This window comes from Ursus americanus, chromosome 35 (genome assembly GCF_024610735.1).
Source record: "Ursus americanus isolate L20-20 chromosome 35, mUrsAme1.1.p, whole genome shotgun sequence".
Classification (NCBI taxonomy): domain Eukaryota; kingdom Metazoa; phylum Chordata; class Mammalia; order Carnivora; family Ursidae; genus Ursus; species Ursus americanus.
The window spans coordinates 1,135,752-1,162,142 of NC_142161.1; the positions used below are offsets into that span (position 1 = coordinate 1,135,752).

General features: G+C 39.1%; 1 long non-coding RNA gene across 3 annotated transcripts in view; it reads right to left on the reverse strand.

The window, feature by feature from the left end:
• Nucleotides 1-26,391, reverse strand: part of LOC123789944 (uncharacterized) — a 464,623-nt gene that overhangs the window by 434,043 nt on the left and 4,189 nt on the right. For all 3 annotated transcript variants that reach the window (XR_015723084.1, XR_015723083.1, XR_015723085.1), the window contains exons 2-4: nucleotides 24,444-24,616; nucleotides 5,992-6,192; nucleotides 3,595-4,065 (exon numbers count right to left, since the gene is read on the reverse strand). This is a non-coding gene — a long non-coding RNA (uncharacterized LOC123789944). The remainder of the gene's footprint in view (nucleotides 1-3,594; nucleotides 4,066-5,991; nucleotides 6,193-24,443; nucleotides 24,617-26,391) is intronic.

Below are 26,391 nucleotides of genomic sequence, written 5' to 3' on the forward strand. Positions count from 1 at the left end.
ATACTTTATTCTCATGTAACCCCCAGGGGATTTTTGTCCAGTGAAAGTGGCACATGGAAGGATGTTCCACAAAGACTCATTCAGTGATCAGCTCAGCATGGTTCCACACTAGACCTCCAACCAAATGAGAGCTAGACACTCATCCCCTTGGCTTCAATTCATTTAGGAAAAAAAGCATATCTTTGGATAGCTCACTGGACTCCATGCTAGCACACCAGGATGATAAGACTTCATTCCTGACTCAACATACAGGTGGAGACCCATCACTGTCTGACCTAAACCAGGCCACCTGTAATTAGAAAATAAATCCACTACCAGCCCAAGAACTAGGTTAGTAGATACACAAAGATTTTAGGAGTAACATCATAAAATTAGAACAGAGGAGGTCTTGAAGGGAGAAAAAAGGGTTTGGTAATTATTAATGGGCAGAAATGCTAATAATGATTTAAAAAATTCAGCAATTTTCTCAAGAAATTTTTCCCCTATTTCAAGTATTTCTAGAAAATGAATCTAGATGCAGTTTTGAATAGGTTTGTATACCAGAAAAGTTATATTTGATTTCTCTTATTTTTCTATGTCCAGTATAAGAAAAAAATTGTACTAAATCACTGCAGGTACTGTCTAATTAAGTCATATTCAATAATACATTTTAGTCTTCGAATGTACCCTACTAAAAGTTAAAATACAATTTTTGAATCAAATAAAAGCTATTTTAAATTTCACTCTGCCAATTTCTAAAATGTATTCAGAAATTTATATGAAAATTATTTCAATGGACACCGTGCTTAAATCTCTTTTATTTTAAAATATACATTTTCTATGGGATAGGCCGGTGATGGGTAGTTAAGGAGGGCACATATTGCATGGTGCACTAGGTGTTATACACAACTAATGAATCATCGAGCCTTGCATCGAAAACCGGGGATGTACTGTATGGTGACTAACATAATATAATAAAAAATCATTATTAAAAAAAAAAAAAGAATACAGAGACAAAAAAAATTTTAAAAATTAAAAAAATAAAAAATAAATAAAATATACATTTTCTTATTAAATCTATTTATTTGAATTTTAATTAACATTCAAATATGTTAATTTGTAAAGATACTTAAATATGCCAATGGTCCTATTTCCTTCCTGTGGGTGGGTATTTGAAACACATTTCTGTAAATTTAAAGGACCCTTTAAACTTTGAAAACATAGCTCTTATTTTGTACTTTCAAAATTTGGTGTTGCCTATGACCCTTTTCTTTTTTTTTTCTTTTTTAAAGATTTTATTTATTTATTCGACAGAGACAGAGACAGCCAGCGAGAGAGGGAACACAAGCAGGGGGAGTGGGAGAGGAAGAAGCAGGCTCATAGCGGAGGAGCCTGATGTGGGGCTCGATCCCATAACACCGGGATCACGCCCTGAGCCGAAGGCAGACGCTTAACCGCTGTGCCACCCAGGCGCCGCCTATGACCCTTTTCAACTGAATGTCTTCTAAGCAGTAAGCCTGCCACACTTCACCCATGTAATGGACACCCTGTGGATACAATCATGATGCTTCATCTTCCTGACAGCATTCTCTTCTCTCCTGAGGGAACTTCTAATGGGATGACTCCGGTGTCTTGAATGTTTTTTTCAATTTCCTTCATATGATACACAGCCTATTCTTATTATGCTGTTTTTTTTTTCTTTTGTAAAAATTCAGATCTAGAATTTGGCCTACTGTAGTGTATTGCTTATAGGACTCTCTTTTCAGCAACTTTGAACAGATTATTGAGGTTTAATTGACATACAATTAACCACACATGTTGAAGAATACAATTTGATAAGTTCTGAGTATGTAAATAAACATATATTGGTCAAATTCTAAAAAGATACGTTGAAATATTTGTTTCTTCAGGATGTGACCTTATTTGGAAATAGGGTAACTGCAGATGTAATTAGTTAATATGAGGTCGTATTGGAATTCCGATATGACTAGTGTTTTTTGGTTTTTTTTTTATGTTAGTCACCATACAGTACACCATTAGTTTTTGATGTACTGTTCCATGATTCATTGTGTATCACGCCCGGTGCTCCACGCAATACCTGCCCTCCTTAATACCCATCACAGGGCTAACCCATCCCCCCACCCCCCTCCTCTCTGAAACCCTCAGATTGTTTCCCAGAATTCATAGTCTCTCATGGCTCGTCTCCCCTCTGATGTCCCCCCCCCCTTCATTTTTCCCTTCCTTTAAGAAGTGGGAACTTCGGAAAAAGACACAGATGCAGGGAAGATGGCCATATGAAGATGGAGGCAGAGACTGCAGGGATGTTGCCCCAAAGCCAGAAACACCCAGGACTATTACAGACTGGAAGAAGCAAGGAAGGATCCTCCCGTAGACACCTCAGAGGAAGCATGACCCTGGAACACATTGAGTTTGGACTCCTAGTCTCCAGAACTGACGTCATAAAATTCTGCTACTTTAAGCCAACCAGTTTGTGGTAATTTATTATAGTAACCCTAGGAAACTAATAAAATTTGCAGTCAGGAAACTGACACCAAAAATAGCAAACAAATGTATCACCTCAAACAGTTACATGATCCCCTTGCCATTGACATCTCCCTAACACTCACCCCATCCCCGTGAAACCACTGAACATTTTTGTCATCCTAGATTGCATTTTCTACAATTTTACATATATTTTACATAAATTTATAAGAATTCTAGAATGATATGAAATATATTATAGACATTTGGCATGCACTGGATTCTTTCAGCGTAATTATTCTGAGACTCATTCATGGTGTTGTTCATTCACGTGCACATTCACTTGTTGCTCCTTTGTGTTAACAAACAGTATTCCATTACATGACTTTACCACCATCAGTTCATTCACTCACCTGCTGACATACATTTAGATGGTTTACAAAATCCTGGCTATCCGAAATACACCAGCTATATACCTCATACGAGTGTACAAATATCTGTATGGAGTTACAGTTTCACTTCCCTTGGGCAGAGAGACCCCTAACTGTGGAATCACTGGGTCACAAAGCAGGTAAATGTTTACACTGTAAAGGAACTACCAAACTGTCTTCCCAAGTGTATGAGAATTCCAGTTCCTCCACACCCTTGTCAACAGTCGGTATGTGTATTAATTGTGCTTGGTTATTTTCTGTATATTATGACGTTCTGACCTCTCTTGGGAGCCTTCAGACCCGGGAAGAGACTGCCCTTCCCGGAGCTAGAGGATTCCTGAAGATAACGACAACCTTCCCACAAGCACGTTTTCACGTACACACCAAGCAGCGCACTGTCCGTGCCCCAACTACGTCTTACCCAGCTCTCCCTCCCACGTCCGTAGGGTCGTGTGCCCTTGCTGGGGAGCACACGTGCCAGGACCGCAGCGGTGCCGGAAACCGTGGAGCGTACCGAACCCCGCGGACACGACGCCCTTTCCTATACCTAAGCCCCTCTGACAAAGCTTAATGCCTACAGGAGGCACCGGAAGAGACACAGCAGTACCCAGTAATAAAATAGCGTCATTATAGCAATATACGCTCACAAAAGCACACGAACGTGGTCCCCCTCTCCCCAAATCCCTTATTACACTGCACTCACCCTTGTCTCTGTGACGTGCTACGAAACATCCACAGCAGGACAGGAAGTGGGACGAACGAGGCGGGCGCGCCATGTGATGCAGGGTGGGCAACCGACTATTCACGCTTGGACGGGGAAGGAGGCGGAGCCACAGCTGCTCCCCGATGCAGGTGCGAGTGCGGAGCTGAAGATGCGGAGCCCGGTGCTTTCTCTGCCCTGAATGGGTTTCAGGCAACTAGAGACAACCTCTGTGGCCCCAGACGCACCAGAGTAATTCGAACCGGCTGAGCCTGAAGTGTTGACTCCTTCTTGCCTTGTCTTTCCCGGGGGAATTCCAAGGTGGCTCTGGCACAACTGCCTTCCTGGTTGGATTTACACTCTATTATTAAAGAAAGTCTTTTGTATTGATTTGTTTGTTCAAAAGACTTCCCTACTTCATTCATCTGTTCTGCCTCATCATTCCTTTTTGATAGGCATCGAGCATTCTCGTATCTGCAAGGATGAAAATACGGTAGCTATTTATGAGACCGCCATGAAACTGGAAAGGTTGAAAATCAGTTTTTGATACAGATTTCCATAAATAGTTTTATTATTATATTCCTAATCTCTAACTGCTGAATCCTAGATGAATCTCTTACTTTGTTTTCTTGAAACAGAACATAATTTAAACTATTTTCGGTTTTTTTGGTTTTTGGGTTTTTTTTGTTTTTGTTTTTTGTTTTTTTTTGTAGCTGGTCTGTGATGTCTTTTAGCTTGAACGAAGTTTTGTTTAGAGAAAACATTTCTTCCTTTATCTATATAGTCACACAGATTATAGCTGTAAGGGTGGGGGAGGGGCATAGGAAGAGGGAGACAGAGAATCTCAAGGGGACTCCACGCTGAGCACAGACCTGTCACGGAGCTTGATCTCACAAGCTTCAAGTCATGACCTGAGCCCAGATTAAGAGTAGGACGCTTAACTGACCGAGCCACACAGATGCCCCTCTTAGTAGATCTTATTAGGAGTGTATCAAATCTATTAGTCTATAATTTATAGAGAAATCAACTTTTGGCTGTTTAATACTTTTATTGACTATTTAGTGTTCCATAGATTTTTAAATTTTTATTTCTGCTCTTTATGTTTTTCTTCCATTTTCTTAGAATTAATTTGATATTATTTAACTCCTTTAGAATAATCATTTTTAGCCTTTCTTTTTTTGTATATATACATTTAATGTAATACCTTCTAGTCTAAACAATTTTGCCTGCCTCTGCAGGCAATACTAGATTTTTAAAAAATTCTAATTCAGTTCAAAATATTCTCTGTGGATTATTTAGTAATATATAGCTTTACTGTATAACGCTTGATCTGTGGATTATTTAGTAATATATAGCTTTATTTTCAAATATAAGGACATAGTCTAGTCATCTTTTATGACTGAATTCCAGTTTCACTACATTGTGGTCGAAGGACTTTCTGAATTATCTAGTACTTTAACATTTGTTGAGATTTCTTTTTACTCCAGCCTATATAAAATTTTTTACAATACACTTTGATAAATGTTCATGTGAATGTCAAGAGAATCTGTGCATTCATCTATTTTGTTCTGCAGCACTTCATATATATCAATTAGGTAAATATCTTAATAACTTCTACAGATCTTCTATGTGCTTACTGAATTTTTTTCCTGCTTGGACTTAGTTATGAGAAATGTGTGTTAAAATCTTCTTCATTGTGGATTTTTGCACTCCACCTTTTACTTTTGCCACTTTGTTCTGTATATATTTGGAACTTATATTGTTGGATGCACACAATTTTAGAATTATTAAATCTTCTTGGTAGATTGACCTTTTTCATTATGAAATGTTTTTCTTCTATTTATTTTTTTGCTCTCTCTTTATTTCTAGTGATACTTCTTGCCTTAAAATATTCCCTATTTGACATTGGCATAACTACATAAGACTTCTTTTGGATACTGCTGAAATAACATGTTTTTCCATTCTTTAGTTTTTTTAGCACTTTTACTCTTTTCTGTATTTATTTCTAAGAGTATTTTCCTTCTTCTTGAAGACTTCCTTTTAGTATCTATCTACTACTAGTGAATTCTCTTCACTATAATTTTGTGGACATGTCTTTATTTCACCTTTACTTTGAAGGATATTTTCAGTGGGCATAGAATTATATATTTTAAATTATTTTGTTTAAAATGATAATTGCCATTTTTTAAAAAAAATTTCTATTAAGAATTCCACTGTCAGTCTTATTTTTAGTCTTTTGGGTTGCAGTTAAGAAATACACCCTTCCTATAACACTAACTTGACTACTAAGATAAGGAAAAACTGAAAAGCGGGAAAAGTTCATAGTGGGGAAAAAAAAACAACTATGAGGGGAAGAAACACCACAGAAAATAATTTATTAGACAATTAAGTGACACTTACTTTTGACCAAAGTTTGCAGACTGGCTGGAATTTGATTATTAGCGGTCAAATGAAAACAAGTAATGCCCCACTCCTTGTCAGAATACCTTCCAGAATGTCCTTTAGTAGAAACTGGATGTTACATGAAACTAATTGCCACAAATGAGGTTATAGTTTTAGTAAAATCCAGCATGGATGTAAATTTTGACTCGTACTCCAAACCTAAAATGAAAGCAGAACTATGTTAGTAACAGTCATATTTGATGAAAATAATTAATTCACTTATTCATTGATCAATATCATATACCAATGAGGTGACAAAAGTTAATTTTCTTTCATTATAATTCACTTGATATATTTTGTTAAAGATATTTATAATATCAGTCAATAAAAATAAATACCGACTTTCAGGGAAGACGCGATGCAGACGTGGGTATTACATGAGAACATAAACCCTATGAGAGTGTGAACTTTGTGTATCTTGCTCTCTGTGGTATCTCTTGCACTGAGATTAAGGTTTATTTCATAGTGCTCAAAAATATGTGTTGAGGGTGCAGGAATGGGTTACCCAGGTGATGGGGATTAAGACATGCACTGGGGATAAGCACCAGGTGTTGTATGTAAGTGTTGTCTCACTAAATTGTACACCTGAAACTAATATTACACCATATGTTAACTGGAATTTCAATAAAAATTTAAAAAATATATATGTGTTGAACAAATGGATCAGTTTTTCTCTAAAAGTTGACTTAAAAACATCTTAAGGGTGATGATAAGCAGTATAATCTAGTTGGAGAGGCATCTAACAGAAGTCTGTAAACATCAATCTCTTATTCACTCTAAACACATAGTCCAGATAGTATTTACAAATGAGGCAAATCTTGAATGTCCACTGAGATTGGTTCTGTCACTATTTTTAGGGGATACTGAAGTTACCACGTAGTGTGATCTGAGATGTCTTCAGGCCTAGTTTGCTCTAAAAATTATTAACACCTTTCAATGGTATAAACCACCTCTTGAAACTTTGAACTCTTCATCGTTTGCAGCACTTCTGGCGAGGCTACCAAGCTCTGTATATATTCAGTATATTTTGATGGTAACAACAGTTTGAAAAGAAAAATATGGAAAATAACTACATATATTTGGGTGAGAAAGATAACTCCAAGTTTAGACATATGAGACAGGCCTACGTTTCTCACCAATAGCATTTCATGATTGTCTACAGTTCCTGCCTGGCTTGAAGTTCCTTAATGTAAAATACTTATTTGGTTAGACAGTAGTGAGGCTCTTGCCTCCAGACTTATTTAGCAACTACCATAACTTTTACTCTCTTAGCATCATATTAGATTCTATGAGTGGTATAAAAAGTGCATAATGCAGTCTGTTTTTATGACGATCACAATTTTGTTTTCTGCAAGGAAAAAATAGAGATATCTGCATTTGCTTGAACATGTATTAGAAATTCTGAAACCTCATATTAGAAGTCTGAAACTTCATAGTGGGATTATATATTTGAGATCTAAATCTTGACTTAACTTTCCTAAAGATATCCATGGTTGGCAAAGCTGGGAAGTTGTGTTATGTAAAACCTTCCTGGTCTACTACTTTTGGGTTAAATTGAGAGTGTTATCACCCATCCTTGGAAAGAGAAAAGTTTCCTCCCCCCCCCCCAGAAAAACCGGATTACTTTAACCTTTACAAATGTAAAATAATGCCACCTAAAGGAGCTTCACTGATACAAAACAGAGTTTAGCATGCAGAATCTACTTTCATGTGAAAAACAGAGCAAAGAAACTATAGTCTGAGTCCTTCACCACTACTTCCGTGGAATAATGGAAAGATCACAGGATTTTGAATGAGATAAATCTGCATTTGAGTCATGTTTGTGAATTAGCACAGGTTTCTTAGTTTCTCACCTACAAAATGGCCTTAATAATGTCGCCACAGAGCATTCTTGTGAAGATTAAATAAGAGAATGCATGTGAAAGCTCTCAGCAATTAGATTTTCAGTAAAAATGAAGTCTAGTCTTCTGTTGTTCTTATAGTTGTTTCCACAGAGTTTAACAGAAATTGTCTTTCATTTCATACATTAGCTTTGTCTTTCTATTGGGTTAACATATAATTGAGGAAATGGCCAAGAGTTACGTGGAAAAAATCACTAACCATCAGGGAAATGCAAATCAAAACCACAATGAGATACTACTTCACATCTGTTAGAATGGCTGTCATCAAAAAGAAAAGAGGTAACAAGTGTTGGTGAGGATGTGGAGGAAAGGGAAGCCCCCCATACACTGTTGGCAGGAATGTAAATCGGTTCAAACACTATGGGAAACAGTTTAGAGTTTCCTCAAAAAACTAGAAATAGAACTACCATATGATCCAGCAATTCCACTTCTGGCATGCAGCCAAAGGAAATGAAATCTCTATCTTAAAGAGATATTTGCACCCTGTGTTCATAGCATCCTTATTTACAATAACCAAGATATAGAAACAGCCTAAGCAGGGCGCCTGGGTGGCACAGCGGTTAAGCGTCTGCCTTCGGCTCAGGGCGTGATCCCGGCGTTATGGGATCGAGCCCCACATCAGGCTCCTCTGCTATGAGCCTGCTTCTTCCTCTCCCACTCCCCCTGCTTGTGTTCCCTCTCTCGCTGGCTGTCTCTATCTCTGTCAAATAAATAAATAAAATCTTTAAAAAAAAAAAAAAAGAAACAGCCTAAGCAATGAGAGATGAATGGATAGAAAAATAGCAAATATACATATATATATTTATATATTCCATATATATATTCCATATAAATAGATGAATGGATAGAAAAATAGCAAATATTCCATATATATGGAATATATATATATACATTTATATGGAATATATATATATTCCATATAAATTGATCAATGTGGAATATTATGCAAACATAAAAAGGAAAGAAATCCTGCCATGGATGACAACCTATATGGACTTTGAGGACATTATGCTAAGTAAAATAAATCAGACAGGGAAAAACAAATACTCACATGTGTAATCTGAAAAAGCCAAATTCAGAATCAGAGAATAGAATGGTGGTTGCCACAGGATGGGAAATGGGAAGAGTTGGTCAAGGAGTACAGACTTCTAGTTATAAGATTAATAAATTCTGGGCATCTAATGATGATTACAGTTAGCAACACTGTGTTATACACTTCAAAGTTGCTAAGAGAGTAGATCTTAAGTGTTCTCACCAAAAAAACAAAATGGTAATTATGTGACATAATGGAGGTGTTAACTAACTTTAGTATAGTAGTCATTTCACAAAATATGTGTTCAAACAATCACCTTGTACATCTTAACCTTATACAATGTTATATGTCAATTATATCTCAATACAGTTGGAAAAAATATCCTTGAGGACAATAATAAGGTCTTAGTCTTCTCCTTAGTACCAGTTTTCAGTCAGTTATAACACTGTGGTCTGGAAATACTACTTACCAGTTTGAGAAATAGACTGGTTCTCTCATTGTTTCATTTATGCCTATCTGCCTATCTGCCTATCTATCATCTATCTATCCATCCATCCCAGATCTTCTATACCTGATATGGATACAAGTGACTTCAATATTTCTGTATTTATTGTTAAATTTGGTATTTTATTCCTTACATACTTGAACAAAATTATAGTAAGTGCTATATAAATAGTAGATGCCATTATTATAGCTCACTCAGTAAATACTTCATTTTACAATAATTCATTCAAAAAATTATAGGAGAAAAGATATAAATTTCTTCTGAAAACATGGTTAAAATCAAAACTCAAGTTCTAAGCTGATAAAATTCTTAGTAATAACAATAAAGCTGACAATACTTACTCAACCAGAAAAGTAGTTGACTTATCCCAATCTTACTCAAAGATTTCTGTTAGGTGACTTTAAATATCTCTTCTCATATACAAAAATGTGTACCTCATTTAACTGAGATAAAGATGCTTTCAATTTCCGTTTATAAAATAATGGCCCTAAAGACTTTAAAACAAATAGTTAACACCAGTATGATTTATGGTGGGGATTTCAACAAAACTCCATCACAGATAAAGGTCAAAGTGATAAACTTATGTTCCTAATGACAGAGAGTTCCAGAAACAGAGGTAAATCCAAGGTCTGTATACATAATCATGGAATGATAATGTGCTAGAGAACACCTGCATTATAACTCTGGCAGAAACCCTGCATCCCAAATGGCTAAGCAGGGAGCAGAGAATGAAAAGATGTTGATCACAACATAGTTACCAACACTCCCTTCACTGCCCCCCCCCAACAAAAAAAAGGAGTAATCCAGATTTATCAGGCAGTCATGGACATTTTTTTTAAAGGAAGTTTTTTGTTTTTTGTTTTTAATTTATTTATATTGCATTTTCTTTTAATTTCTGGAAGGATGAATGCACTTACAATAAGTTTTAGCAAACGTATATGATATTTGTAATGAAATGGAAATAAGTAATCTTGACAGAATTGAGAAGTTAAGATTTTTAATAAATCAAAACTTCTAAGTTAGAAATAATACGTCTTGTTTCTGTGATAACATAACCTCTACTTATTCTCATTTTCTTTTCTGTCTTCTTTGTGTAGACCACTCATTATACACATTGGCATTGCCCAGGTGTGTCTTCTTCCCTTGACTACTTGTTTTTCCCATTCTGTGGATTTAACACTTTAGCCATATGTGTGTGTGTGTGTGTGTGTGTGTGTGTGTCTATACATACAGATATAAAATATATCAGAATCCAGTGTCTCTGTAAGGTATCATTCACAATGTTGGATATAATCCCATATTATTAGCTATACAAAGAAACCTTAAAATGTAACTAATACTCAGAATAAAAGGCAATCAATGAACAACTCTATAAATATACTGAAAACCACTAAATTATAGACTTTAAATGATAAATTCTATCATATGAGTAATTTCTCAAACTATTTCAGCAATAACAAGCAATCACTGGGGTTTCTGAGATGATGCATATGTAATTAGCAGACAAGATTTTAAAAGCATTTATAATAACTAGGCTCAGTATGTAAATTAAAATACACACATAATGATTAAACACATAAATCTTAGCAGATAAACTGAAATGTTCATTGAAGAACCAAATGGAAATTCTAGAAAAAAGTATAGATACATAGATCTTATGTATATGTATACTCCATGTACTTATATCTACATTTATAACTATCTCTAGTAAAGTTTTCAACCATAATCATTCTCTACTTGAGACTTCTGTAATAGACACAAGGGTCCAATGGCCATCTTCACTATGTCTCATATGCACCTTGAAGTCAACACATTTAAAACTGAGCTTAACATCTTGTCTAAAACTCCACCTTCTGTATACCTCCACAGAAACAGCAGATTCCACCCATCCCATCCAATATGGAAACTGAGATTTACCTTTGATCTCACATTTTTCTTCTCCACTCACATCTAAACAATCACCCAGTGCACACAGATTTTACTTTCTTAGTTTCCCTTTTCTTTCTTCTGCATCACTACTAGATCTATCATGGGTAATTGGGGGGAAATCTCCTTTGTTCTCTTCTGCGTCTGGTCTTATTTCTTTAAATCCATTCTCTAAACAAAGCATAGTTACAAACTGAAATATAACTATACTACGGTTATGATCAGGTATTTTCAATGACTCTACATATCCTTTGAATTAACTCCAATCTTCCTATATTATGTGCAAAAGAGAAGATACTTCCACATCCCCTTCTTCAACTGGAAGAAAAAGATGAGAAAGGGAAATTTTAACTTTAAATCAACTAGGAATCTTGACTATTTTATGGGACTGGGCATTTTAATAATTGAAGGACTGACTAGAAAAATCATGAGGGAAACTCCATCTGAGTTTCAGCTGGAGAAAAGAGAAATGATTAGCCTCATCAAATGAATATAAAGAATAATAAGAGGAGGATCAGGGTCATGTATACTTTCATTCCAAGGAGGATGGATTTGATACACTAGTTATATGTGCAATTTTTTATACTCGATACAAGCTCTGTACTTCATGTTCATTAAAAAAAAGAGAAAGAAAAGCTTTATCCTCAGTTTAGAATGCCCTATCTCCTCCTTCTGCCTTACTTGAATAATTACTCTTCATTCTTTAAAACACAAGTGGTGATTTTACTTAGCAATTCCTGATTATTCAAATCTTAGTTTGTATTCTGCATCCTTGTTCCCGTCATACCCCTTGATCTACACATGCCATCATCCTTACAGTATTGGATTTTGACCATGTGTTTTGGTTCTGACTATTCCATGAATTCTTTAAAGTCAGAGAATATGGCCCATTCATCTTTGTGTTTTCAAAACTGCAAACTGGACCTGAAATATTAGGTTATTGATAAATAAATGAAATGATGTTGCAGAGAAGGAGAGACAAACGGAACTATCAACAACAATAGAGAAGTAGGTATGATTATTTTTGAGAGGGGATGAAGAACTCCATCTGGGGAAGTTCATACTGGAATGGCAAAAGATCGTTTTTAAAAATAGAGCTTCCTACAGACCTAATAAGCACTAATTGAAGTTAAAACAGCACAAAAAGCTAGTTAGCACAATATCATTGGGATGCTTTGAAATTGCACTCTCTTTAGATACAGGAATCTGAACTGGAAAGTCTGGGAGTTACAAAAAATAGAAGGTATGGTCCCTTCACTCCTTAACATCTCTGTAACCATGCACCACCTTTGGGGAATAATCCTCTTCTGAGAAGATCCATCTGATGACTGAGATACAGAGAATACAAGTGATTCTCTCAATTGCTTAATAATGAAACTAAGACAAAACAAAAAACCTATCTTCTCTAAGGAAAATGACCCAATGCTTTTTGTGAGAGAATATAGAACTAAGGAATGATTTAGCTATAGAAAACACAAGTATGATGATTATTTCAGTTCCTCTCAGAAGAAAGGAATGTCTTATGATACCACATACAGAAAACCCAAAAGACTACCAAAAATCTATTGGACTAATAAAGGAATTCAGTAAGATCACAGGATATAAAAATCAATATACAAAAATCCATTACATTTCTATACACAATAAAGCAGCAGAAAGAGAGATTGAGAAAATAATCCCATTTACAACTGCACCAAAAATAATAAAATATCTAGGACTAGGGACCCCTGGGTGACTCAGTCAGTTAAGCGTCTGTCTTTGGCTCAGGTCATGATCCCAGGGTCCTGAGATGGAGGCCCATATCGGGCTTCTTGCTCAGTGAGGAGCCTGCTTCTCCCTCTACCTCTGCTCCTCCCCCTTGTTTGTGCACTCTCTCTGGCAAATAAATAAGTAAATCTTTAAAAAATATATCTAGGAATAAACTTAACCAAAGTGATGAAAGTCTATACTCTGAAAACTAGAAAACATTGATAAAAGATATCAAAGACAACACAAACGGAAAGATATTCCATGCTCATGAATTGGAAGGACAAATATTGTTTAAATGTCCATACTACCCAAAGAAACCTACACATTAAGTGCAAACCCTATCAAAATACCAACAGCATTTTTTACAGAAGTAGAACAAACCAACCTAAAATTTGTATGGAACCACAAAAGACCCTGAATAGCCAAAGCAATCATGAAAAAACAAAGAGGAAGTATCAAAATCCCAGATTTCAAGTTATACTACGAAATTGTAGTAGTCAAAACAGTATGAGCATAAAAATAAACACATAGATCAATGGAACAGAATACAGAGCCCAGAAATAAACCTGTAATTATATGGTCAATTAATCTTTGACAAAGGAGGCAAGAATATGCAAAGGGTAAAAGAGAGTCTCTTCAACAAATAATGTTGGGAAATCTCTATGCAAAAGAATGAAACTGGACCACTTTTTTACTTGGTACACAAAAATAAACTCAAAATGGGTTAAAGACCTAAATGTGAAACCTGAAACATAAAAATTCTAGAAGAAAGCACAAGCAGTGATTTCTCTAACACTGGCCATACAAACATTTTCTAGATATTTCTCCTAACGCAAGGGAAATAAAAGCAAAAATAAACTATTGGAACTACATCAAAATGAAAAGCAAAGGAAATGACCAACAAAACTAAAAGACAACCTAATGACTGGGAGAAGATATTTACAAATGACATAATCAACAAAGGGCTAGTATCCAAGATATATAAAGAACTGATACAACTCAACACCAAAAAAACAAATAATCCAATTAAAAATGGGCAGAAGACATGGGAGGTTACTCAAAAAATTAAAAATAGAACTACCATATGATGTAGTAATACAAAAACACCAATTCGGCTAGATATATGTACCCCTATGTTTATTGCAGCATTATTTACAATAGCCAAATATCGTCAAGTGTCCAACACTAGATGAATAGATAAAGAAGTGGGATATATATATACAATGGAATATTACTCAGCCATAGAAAAGAATGAAATCTTGCCATTTGCAACATGAATGGATCTAGAGAGTATAATGCTCAGTGCAATAAGTCAGAGAAAGACAAATACCATATGATTTCACTCATATGTGGAATTTAAGAAACAAAACAAAGGAAAAAAGTAACTAACCAAAAACAGACTCTTAACTACAGGGAACAAACTGATGGTTATCAGAAGGGAGTTGGGTGGGGGGATGGGTGAAATAGGTGACAATGATTAAGAGTACATTTATGACAATGAGCACTGAGTAATGTATGGAATTGCTGAATCACTATATTGTACACCTGAAACTAATATAACACTGTATGTTAACTATATTGAACTAAAATAGAATAAAATAAAAAGTCACTTTCATATTAAAAGGGGATTTCTTAACATGGGTTTTAACTTTTTTTTTTACTTTATTTTTATTTTTTTAAAAGATTTTATTTATTTGAGAGAGAGTGAGAGAGAGTGAAAGAGAGAACATGAGCAGCGGGAGTGGGAGAGGGTGAAGCAGACTCCCTGATGAGCAGAGAGACTGATGCAGGGCTCGATCCTGGGACTCCAGGATCATGACCTGAGCTTAAAGCAGATGCTTAACCAACTGAGCCACCCAGGTGCCCCTTAACTATTTCTTTTGAAAAAACTCTACAAAAAAAAATATTACCTTTTCGCCTAATATAAAAAAGTGAAAAACTACCATGTAAATAAAATTAGGTGCGTATGCTTCTATTTTCTTTTGAAAATATATCCCAGGCTAGAAAATGTTGCTTTAATAATGTTATGACTATCTATCATCTATCTATCTATCATTTTTTGTGTATATATGCACACACATTATATATCTAGGATTATCCCTTTTTTAAAAATTTTCTTATGCTACCCTTTAGTTACTTATTTTGAACATTAAGATACTAAATTTTGAAGAACTTCTTTTAATGAAAGGTTTCAAGTTTATTAATTTAGTTTTTCTAATAAAAATGAAGAAAACAAGGCATTTTACAGAACTATAATCACTGTTATATAGCCAATGGAAGGGAAAGGGGATAAAAAAATTATCTTATGGAATTAACAATGGTTAATTAGTATTTCATGTTAAAGTAAAGGCATTGTTTAAAATAATATTAAATGGCTCAAGCAGCATAAAAATGCTACCAAGTTTGAGTAACAAAATCTAACAGATTGATTAGAGTTGGTTTGGGTCTTCAGAGTTCAACTCTAGAGGCCTTGTCTCTGCCACCTTACTTTTACAATGACATTTTCAGTGCACAGTGATTACTCATTGGGTTTTCCTTTCCCTCTGAATGGTTTATGGCAACAGGAGTCATCGGCCATGAAATTGCAGGAGGTCTCCGAATAAATACTATCATTGACTGAAGGGAAACAGCTGCACACATTTGTACAGATTTCTTTAACACCTAATGTAAAACAAGGCATCACACTGGACCTGGTGAGGTGGTTCTCCTCCCCCTCTTCCTCCTCCTTCTTCTTCCCCTCCTCCTTCTTCTTCTAATGGAAATATCCTGATTTAGGTGGGCAAAGGCTGGATATGTTTTCTTAAGTGAAAAGCAATGGAGACATCGTGGAACGCTGCAAAGATTAAAACCCATTCATATACACACCCATTTCCTATTCCTTAAAGTAAAAAAGAAAAAAAAGCTATAAATTAACTTACTGAAGAAAACCACAGGCAAGTATATGTATATGCAGATACATATATGCACATATATCTGCATATTTAATTTACCTATTTGAAATCTTTTCCCCCATTTAAATTCAAACAAGTCCCTTAATGAGTCTTCATCTGTCCCTTCATTTGTTCATTTGTCATGAGTCCCCAGAAATGAAAGACTCCATTTTATGAATGAAGGTAAAATGTTCCCTGAATAGTGAATCTTTCTTAATAAAAGGAGAATTCAGGTTAAAGAAAGGGGGATAATCAGTTCTTGAGGGCCTTGGGTTATTTTTTCTAAAGTTTTAATTCATTTATATCTTCACTAAAAAGAAAAATGTAAATTATTCTCTGGGTTTCCATTTAGCACACAAGTGAGTTCTAAGATATTATTTGAGGGAATTAACAGCTGAAATTATCCTAAGAGAAAATCAATAGTATTCACTAATGTGTAATTGCATTTTATTTTAGTGAATGTTAGAATAACGACATATACGTGTTAAACCACAAGCATCTTATGGGCTTTAAAATATGTGGTTAGGGGATTTTCCAGCTGCCACATATCCTGCCAGATGCTTCGGGTTTTTGGTCTATTCCACAGATTCGGAATGAAGAAACTTGCTCTGCAGAAGTGCCAGGGCCTGCATTCAGATGCTTTCCTTGAAGATTCCTTGAATCTAGTTTCATGGTGTGATGAATAAAGCAGCACTGTCAATGAGATTAAGTCAAGCTGCCCCTAAAAATAACACTGATTGAGCAGTTATTTCATGATTCATCCTTTAGTTTTGTCTTCTAAAAAAATTTGTTATTAACAAGCTAAGTGCTCGTTAATAATAAATAAATGAATAATAATGAATGAATAAATGAAGGAATGTATAGCTCAAATATAATCTTCTCTAAAAAACTTGGTGACTCTTTCCTAAGAGATTTCCAGAATCATGCACTTCTTGATTTAGTCACACTTTCAGTATGGCTTTTCTAACTTTGCTTTAGTATTATGATCATGTGTTTTATTTCTCTGTGACTTTCTGGTGTGCAAAGAGCACATTTTCTGTTTGCCTTTTCATTCTCAACACAAAGTGTGGCATTTTGCATATTAAAGGTGATTAGGGAATGTTTGACAGAAGAATTAAGGAATGAAGCAATAGGCTTCCTAAGCATAGTCTCACTCCATTGACAGTATCAATTAGATCATTACAAACTCAAGCCTTTTATTTCATCCCTTCAGGAATGTTGGTAGAGTGCTTAATATAAAGTAAATGCATCCATAGCTACCGATCAGCTTTCCATTGAAGATAACATCCGTGAACGTAAATAAGGGAGAGGAGGGGAGAAATCCCCAATGGCACACAAAGCCCGAGGCTAAAGCTCTGGGGGCAGGAGATACGAAGTTACTATGGGCTCCATAAAAAACTAGTTAGGGTGCTGTTGGCTGCTTAACCTTTCTGGTTATTGGTTCCTTCATTTGTATGATGAAGGGATCACCTTAATGATAAAAATTCCCTGTAGGTCTAACGTTTTATTTTTGTGATCAATAGCTGTACTGTTCAGGGACAAGCTCTGTAGGCTCCTCATCACATTGCTTGAAGTACAGGCATCAAATCATTCTAATGGGTATCAACAGGGGGAAACCAGACTTCTAAAATGATTCTACGTGCAAAAAGCAGCACAAACAGAGGCAATGAGAGGTCAAGTCCTGGTGGTGGTGTGTGGTGGGGAGAGAAAGCTTCAAGAGAAGTGTTACCAAAAAATATGGACACTAAACCTAGGCTTTTCAGGGTGAATTTTGCAGGGACACAGCAGGGGACGTAATGGGAATAGTCGTTCCAAATGTCAAAAACAACATGTGCAAAGAATAAAGGTTTGAAGTGGTGGGAACATAAAGGAAATTGAAAGTAGTTTGGTTTTGTTGGAGAATTAATCTGTGTGATGGAGACTGGAGTCATAGGCAATAGTCAGACCTAAAGGATCTTGGATTCCATGTCTAATGGTGTAGACATTCTTATTTGTGCGGTGATGGACCATTTGGAGGCGTTTTAACAACAGAGCGACATGACCGATCATTGTTTGCAAAGCTCATGAGGGCTGCTGTGTAAAGACTAACTCAAGGAAATAAAAGGAAAAGCAGTGGGTCTCTAAGAGGGAAGTGAGGTGAAACTGCAGGGGAGATGGTGAAGGGGTAAACTGGAACAGGAGCAGTGACCTGGAAAGGGGCGCAGGACGAGAGAGATTTGTGAGGAAGAATCAGCAAATAAGATTTGTTAATAAACTAGATTTGGAATCAGGGAAGAATTACAGGGCAGAGTAGGAGATTCTTTTAGGTCGGGCAACTGAGGGGAGATGATGTCATTAAATGAGATGGGCAACGTAGAAGCAGGAACATGCTGGTGGAAGAAAGATGGCGAATTTGGTTTTAAATATGTTAAATCTGAAGTGCCTTTGGAACATTCAGGAAGGAATAGCCTTTTGCAATTAGTCCAACAGTCCTGCCTTGAAAGTCTAACATCATGCTCTCACCCCTTCCTCATTTCCTACCTTTCTCTGCTTTCCTGCTCTAGCCAACACTACCATCTTTAGATTCCTTGAACATGCAACAGTTTTCTGCCCAGAGCTTTTGCATTTATTATTTACTCTACTTAAAATAATTTCTGAGGGGCACCTGGGTGGCTCAGTCGGTTAAGTATCTGCCTTCAGCTCAGGTCATGAATTTGAGGTCCTGGGATCAAGCCCCACGTCAGGCTTCCTGCTCAGCGGGGAGCATGCTTCTTCTTTTCCCTGTTTCTCCACCCTGCTGCTCGTGCTTGCTCTCTCTCTCTCAAATAAATAACAAATTATTAAAAAAATAATAATTTCTAAGGTGCCTGGGTGGCTCAGTCTGTTGAGTGTCTGACTCTATCTAGATTTCAGCTCCGGTCATGATCTCAGGATCCTGGGATCCAGTCCCACATAGGGCTCCCAGCTGAGCAGAGAGTCAGCTTGAGATTTTTTCTCGCCCTCTGCCTCGGCCCCTCCTCCCCACTCACATGTGTGCTCACCCTCTCTCTCTAAAATTATTTCTCCTAAAATATTTATAGAAATGGTTTATGTTTATTATTATGTCTCAGAATATTTTCTTCTTAGAATCACCTTCTAGTTCTATCTCAGGTTGCTCATTACCCCAGTCATCTTTATCAATTCCTATTTTATTTCCTGCATTGCTTATATGACTACCTAAAATAGTCTTGGTTATTTATGTATTTACTTGCTAATTGGTTGTTCCCCTCTCCCCCCCTGACAAAAAAGCTCTGTGGGAACATGGATTGTTATTCGCTGTTTCTACACCCACATCTAGAACAGAGCCTCATATGTACTAAATGCCCTGCCGAAATTTATTCAATGAATGACTGAACCTATGGCCGTGGAATTATGGAGAAAGGATGGGCTGATACTCAGTGGGGGGCACAAGAAGATTTACTGGGGAGTTTCAATTGTCCAAGCCCCTTCTACAGCTCTGGGAGAGCTGCTAGCAATGGGTTCACACAATCAGATTTTGTGTGTGTGTGAAATTCACAAAATAAGATATTTTAACCATGGTAAAACTACTATCTTTTTTTAACTCTGACCTTTTCTACTCTACCCTCCTCATGTCAGGTGATGTTGAAAAAGGCATATTTGAAATCTGGCTTGAAAAGTTAAGTTGGGATACATTTAGTTTGGTTTTTAAAGGATGATATTATATAGTTCGCAAAATAAAAAAACATAAATGCAAAATTACATACAGACAGGGATATTTACTTAGAATGAGAAAAGAAATAATAAATTACAAATTTTAAAAAACTAATACCTTAAACATCACAAAGTCCAGAGAAATAACGTATTTTTATGCTATTTATTTCTGACGTACTTCTGTAACACTTCTTTTCTGATATTTTTGGCTGGGTACTCTTTGACCTCCTCTTCAAATTCCAGTGCTTTGGTGATATAATTTTCTTTCTTTCTTTCTTTCTTTCTTTCTTTCTTTCTTTCTTTCTTTCTTTCTTCTTCCTTCCTTCCTTCCTTCCCTCCTCCCTCCCTCCTTCCCTTCCCTTTTTCCTTCCTTTCCCTTTCCCTTGCCCCTTCCCCTTCCCTTTCCTTCCTTCTTTCCTTCCTCCTTCCCTCCTTCCCTCCCTCCCTCCCTTCTAGACTCCAGCCCAGCTAGAGCACAACACGAGCCTTGAACTCATGACCCTGAGATCAAGATCTGAGCTGAGATCAAAAATCAGACACTTAACCAACTAAGCCACCTTGGTGCCTCAGTATAATTTTCTATACACATAATAAAAAGAAAATTCTACTTTTCCACTAGCATGGTTGATTTTTTAAAACATTGGTTGTTTAAAAAAATATTTTTAGCATTATAACTTGTTAATGCAATATCATATAACTTTAAGGATTGTTTTCAAATTTGGGAAAAATCTCAAGTTTCCTTCACACAAGTTGTTACTTTCATACTCACTGACTTCACAGGTTTGTACCCTACAAACACAGGAATTCTGATAAATTCTATTTTGTGTAATTGCCACTAAAAAATAGTGTGCTTATCTTTGCATATACCCAAAAAGAAAGAACTTCTATTACTTGAGAACCAAATTCTCTAATTGCATGTTATTCATTGAACATTAGAAGAATTTTCAGTTATGTACATTTCAAAATTTATTTCTCCTCCATTCTTCATATGCTTCTGGTACTGAGTCACTCGGGGTACATTCACATTTCGATGAAATCTTTGGCCCTGCTGCTCTGTCACGCCATTAGATGAGTCAGTATTTGGGGTTGCCTAGGTGACCTACTAATAACTTGACTATATACCTACACAGCTATACGGACGTAGTTGATATATATACAAGATGGCCTAAGGGAAAGAGGAGATGGACAAGACAGGAATTCTCACATGAATTGTTTAGTAAAGAAGTCAGTAAAAGATTTAGGAAATAAATGGGCAGAGAGGAAGAATTATAACAGGTAAAGGCAAATATCATGGAAGAAAGGCAAGGAAAAATTTCATGTCTATAAATATGTTTAAACAATGTTTATACAGTACTAAACCACTAATCATTATGAACTGATATTTTAAAGAATTAAAAATTAAGATAATATAAAATATTGGATTTTAGAATGGAAAGTTTTCATATAAAATTGGAACGAATATACTTGTATTACTTTCCTAAGGCTGTTGTAACAGATTACTGCAAACTGAGTGGGTTAGCCAACAGAAATTGTCTCATATTTCTGGAGGCTAGAAGACAAGATAAAGATGTTGGCAAGTTTGGTTCCTTCTGAATGTCATGAGGGAAAGAATTGATCCAGGCCTTTCTTTCTGGCTTATAGACAGTTGTTTTCTCCCTAGGTCTTAATTTTTTCTTTTTCCTACGCATGTTTGTCTCTAGGTCTGAATTTTCCCTTTTTAAAAGGACATCATCGTACTGGATTAGGGACAGCCCTAACGATCTCATTTTAACTTGATTGCCTCTGTAAAGACCCCATCTGCAAATAAGGCTATATTCTGAGACATCAGGGGTTAGGACGAGAACATCTTTTGGAGAGGACACAATTCAACCTGTAACACATTAAATTTAAAATTATATTTAGTGTTACTAAGTAATGAGTGAAACAATATGATAGTAAGCAAATGTCATGATTAAAAAATTGAGCTACCCTATGACCCAGCCATTGCACTACCGGGTCTTTACCCCAAAGATACAGACATAGTGAAGAGAAGGGCCATATGCACCCTAATGTTCATAGCAGCATTGTCCACAATAGCTAAATCGTGGAAGGAGCCGAGATGCCCTTCAACAGATGACTGGATTAAGAAGCTGTGGTCCATATATACAATAGAATATTACTCAGCTATCAGAAAGAACGAGTTCTCAACATTTGCTGCAACATGGACGGCACTGGAGGAGATAATGCTAAATGAAATAAGTCAAGCAGAGAAAGACAATTATCATATGATTTCTCTCATCTATGGAACATAAGAAATAGGATGATCGGTAAGGGAAGAAAGGGATAAAGAAAGGGGGTGTAAGCAGAAGGGGGAATGAAACATGAGAGACTATGGACTATAAAAACAAACTTGAGGACCTCAGAGGGGAGGGGGGTGGGGGAATGGGATAGACCGGTGATGGGTAGTAAGGAGGGCACGTATTGCATGGTGCAGTGGGTGTTATACACAACTAATGAATCATCGAACTTTATATCGGAAACCGGGGATGTACTGTATGGTGACTAACATAATATAATAAAAAATCATTAAAAAAAAAAAAAAAGACTGGTATCCAAGATCTACAAAGAACTTCTCAAACTCAATACAAGAGAAACAAATAAACAAATCATAAAATGGGCACAAGATATGAACAGACACTTTTCTAATGAGGACATACAAATGGCTAACAGACACATGAAAAAATGTTCAAAATCCTTAGCCATCAGGGAAATTCAAATAGAAACCACACTAAGATACCACCTTACACCAGTTAGAATGGCAAAAATCAACAAGGCAGGAAACAGCAATTGCTGGAGAAGATGTGGAGAAAGGGGATCCCTCCTACATTGTTGGTGGGAATGCAAGTTGGTACAGCCACTCTGGAAAACAGTGTGGGGTCCCTTAAAAAATTAAAAATGGAGCTACCCTATGACCCAGCCATTGCACTACTGGATATTTACCCCAAAGATACAGACGTAGTGAAGAGAAGGGCCATATGCACCCGAATGTTCATAGCAGCATTATCCACAATAGCTAAATCGTGGAAGGAACAAAGATGCCCTTCAACAGATGACTTGATTAAGAAGCTGTGGTCCATATATACAATGGAATATTACTCAGCTATCAGAAAGAACGAGTTCTCAACATTTGCTGCAACATGGACGGCACTGGAGGAGATAATGCTAAGTGAAATAAGTCAAGCAGAGAAAGACAATTATCATATGATTTCTCTTATCTATGGAACATTAAGAACTAGGAAGATGGGTAGGGGAAGAAAGGGATAAAGAAAGGGGGGTAATCAGAAGGGGGAGTGAAGCATGGGAGACTATGGACTCAGAGAAACAAACTGAGGGCTTCAGAGGGGAGGGGGGTGGGGGAATGGGATAGACTGGTGATGGGTAGTAAGGAGGGCACATATTGCATGGTGTACTGGGTGTTATACTCAACTAATGAATCATCGAACCTCGCATCAGAAACCAGGGATGTACTGTATGGTGACTAACATAATGTCATAAAAAACATTAAAAAAAATAAAAATAAAAAAATAAAGTCCTGTAGAAGGAAGCACTCTGTCAAAACAATCAGCCTTTGAAAATTATAGGAACATTATAGCTAGAAAACTGACAGCTATGAAGTTTCTAAGTGAACTTCTAAACTCTAAACCACTTTCCCTTGGTTCCGTGAAAGAAAACATTTTATTTCAAAAATTTACTTGACGCTTATTCTGTTGTTGTTGTTGCTGTTGATGACCGCTCTTCAGTTCCACCTGAAAAAGTATATTTCTCATTTTGATAAACCTAGCACATTAGGCATCGGCACCCACTGCCACCACTGCCTTCAAAGCTTCCACTTCAAGCTGCAGTCTCCTTACCAGCCTGCAAGTCTCTATTTCTTCATTCAGCCTAAACTAATTGTGCCCACAACTCTGTCTCTCATTTTCTGCTTCCCTCCTGGAATTCAGCTACCTCATCCTCAGCTTCCTGGAAGCTAATCAGAAATAAAGTGGGAAAGAGAATTATAAAAAACGAGGGTCCTCTTGGAGAGGATCACAGAGCAACTCAGGAATCGTTGCCTGGGTGCTCTTGCTACTACTGTAAAATCTACTTCACAAACAACAACAACAATACCAAATGTGCACGCACACAAAAGAAAGGAAGTCACGGGATCCAGAGAGCCCAGGATCTAAGACCAGGAAAGGCTATAGTAACCCACAGGACTGTGGGCCTGAAAGCAGCTAACCCAGACTGGAGCAGTCAAGACTGAAGGAGCAGTACTCTCAAGATGAAATGATAAAGTTCCTGCTGTGCGTGAAGGTCCAGAGAAGAAATTTACACAGCTGGGGAGTATGGTGATAAAGGAGGAGGTAGAAAAATAAGCATTTTAAAAGAAAAAGAAGCATTTGAGCAAAAGAGCAATTAATGACATCAAGAAAAACAAAACTTTATGCAAGAAATTGTAGCAAACTCTGCAGCTACAGATACTATTTACAAGGTCATAATAATATAAATGTGAACACGGATCTAACAAAATCATATTACTGAACTGGGAGGCTCCCAGGTCCTATATATATAGGCTTTCCATGAAAAAGTCATTCCAACCCCTCAGGAACACTGGTCCCATTAAAACCACGGGAAAGCACGTGTGTCTCCGCACATACCAGTTTGCTTCTCTTAAAGGCGGTTTCCGATGCTTGTGCAGCTGGAGCAGCGAGAAGGGACGCTATTCACGTGCTCGGTAACCTCAGCAAGCGGCCCTACTGGTTCCACTCGGAGTAGCTGAAGAGTCCGAAGGCAGTTCACCTCGAGGCTGGCTGGTGGAAGCGATCTTATGCTGGAAGAGAGCACATCCGGCATGTGGAGTGTGTATCACAGACCCTACTTCATGTTAACCAGTGGGACCCTGAGGGCGAAGCTGATATCTTGAATTTGGTCGGCCTTATTACCAGAAAGATGTAGCCAAGATGATCATGAATTTAGCCGACTATCACCACCAACTCCGGGCACAAAGCTCAGAGGAGGTCCCTGCCCAGGACGCATCCACCCAGCGGTCCCCTGAGGCTGCCCCTGAGGCTGCGACCCCGCGGTCCCCTGAAGGCTGCCTGTGAGGCAGCCACCTGTAAGCCCCCCCCCCCTCACTGCCAGCAAGGCGGCCACTGGGAGCTACCCCCCACCCCCTGCCTGCCAGGAAGCTACTGGGAGCTACACCCTCCCACCCTGCACTGCCCGCCAGGAGGCTACCTGGAGCTCCCCCGCCCCAGCGCTGCCCCCGAGCCTGCGACCCAGAGCTCCCCTGGCGCTGCCCTCGAGGCTCCCCAAACCCCCCCCCCCGCCCCCCGCTGCCAGCGAGGCTGCGACCCAGAGCTCGCCCCCGGCGCTTCCCGCGAGGCGGAGACCCGAAGCTCCCCCCAGCGAAGCCCGCGAGGCGGCGACCCGAAGCTCCACCCCAGCGAAGCCCGCAAAGAGGCGACCCGGAGTTCCCCCCGGTGCTGCCTGCGAGGCTCCCCTCAGCGCTGCCCGGGAGGCAGCGACCCGGGGCTACCCCCCCCCCCACCCGCGCTGCCCGCCAGGAGGCTACCCGGAGCTCCCCCCTCCCACCCCGTGCTGCCCGCCAGGAGGCTACCCGAAGCTTACCGCTGTCGCAGCCCACGAGGCGGCCACCCGGAGCTCTCCCCCCTCCCCCCCCGCGCAACCCGCCAGGAGGCTACCTGGAGCTCCCCCCAGCACTGCCCGAGAGTCGGCCACCCGGGGCTACCCCCCACCCACCCGCGCTGCCCACCAGGAGGCTACCCGGAGCTACCCCCCACCCACCCGCGCTGCCCACCAGGAGGCTACACGGAGCTACCCCCTCCCACCCCGTGCTGCCCGCCAGGAGGCTACCCGGAGCTACCCCCTCCCACCCCGTGCTGCCCGCCAGGAGGCTACCCGGAGCTACCCCCTCCGACCCCGTGCTGCCCGCCAGGAGGCTACCCGGAGCTTACCGCTGGCGCAGCCCACGAGGCGGCCACCCGGAGCTCTCACCCCTCCCCCCTCCCCCCCTCGCAGCCCGCCAGGAGGCTACCCGGAGCTACCCCCAGCGCAGCCCAAGAGGCGGCCACCCGGAGCTACCCCCCCCTCCCCGCAGCCTGCCAGGAGGCTACCGGGAGCTCCTCCAGGCGCAACCCGCCAGGAGGCTACCAGGAGCTCCCCCTGCCCCGGCGCTGCCCGCAAGTCGCCAACCTTAAGCTCCCCCCAGCGAAGCCCGCAAGGCGGCGACCCGGAGTTCCCCCCGGTGCTGCCTGCGAGGCTCCCTTCAGCGCTGCCCGGCAGGCGGCAACCCGGAGCTACGCACCCCCACCCGCGCTGCCCGCGAGGCGGCCTCCCGGAGCTACCCCCTCCCACCCCGTGCTGCAGGCTACCCCGAGCTTACCGCTGGCGCAGCCCACAAGGCAGCAACCCGGAGCTCCTCCCCGTGGCAGCCCACGAGGCGGCCACCCGGGGCTCTCCCCCCTCCCCCCCCGCCCCCCCCCCCCCCCCCCCCCCGCGCAGCCCGCCAGGAGGCTACCCGGAGCTACCCCCAGCGCAGCCCAAGAGGCGGCCACCCGGAGCTACCCCCCCCCCCCCCCCGCA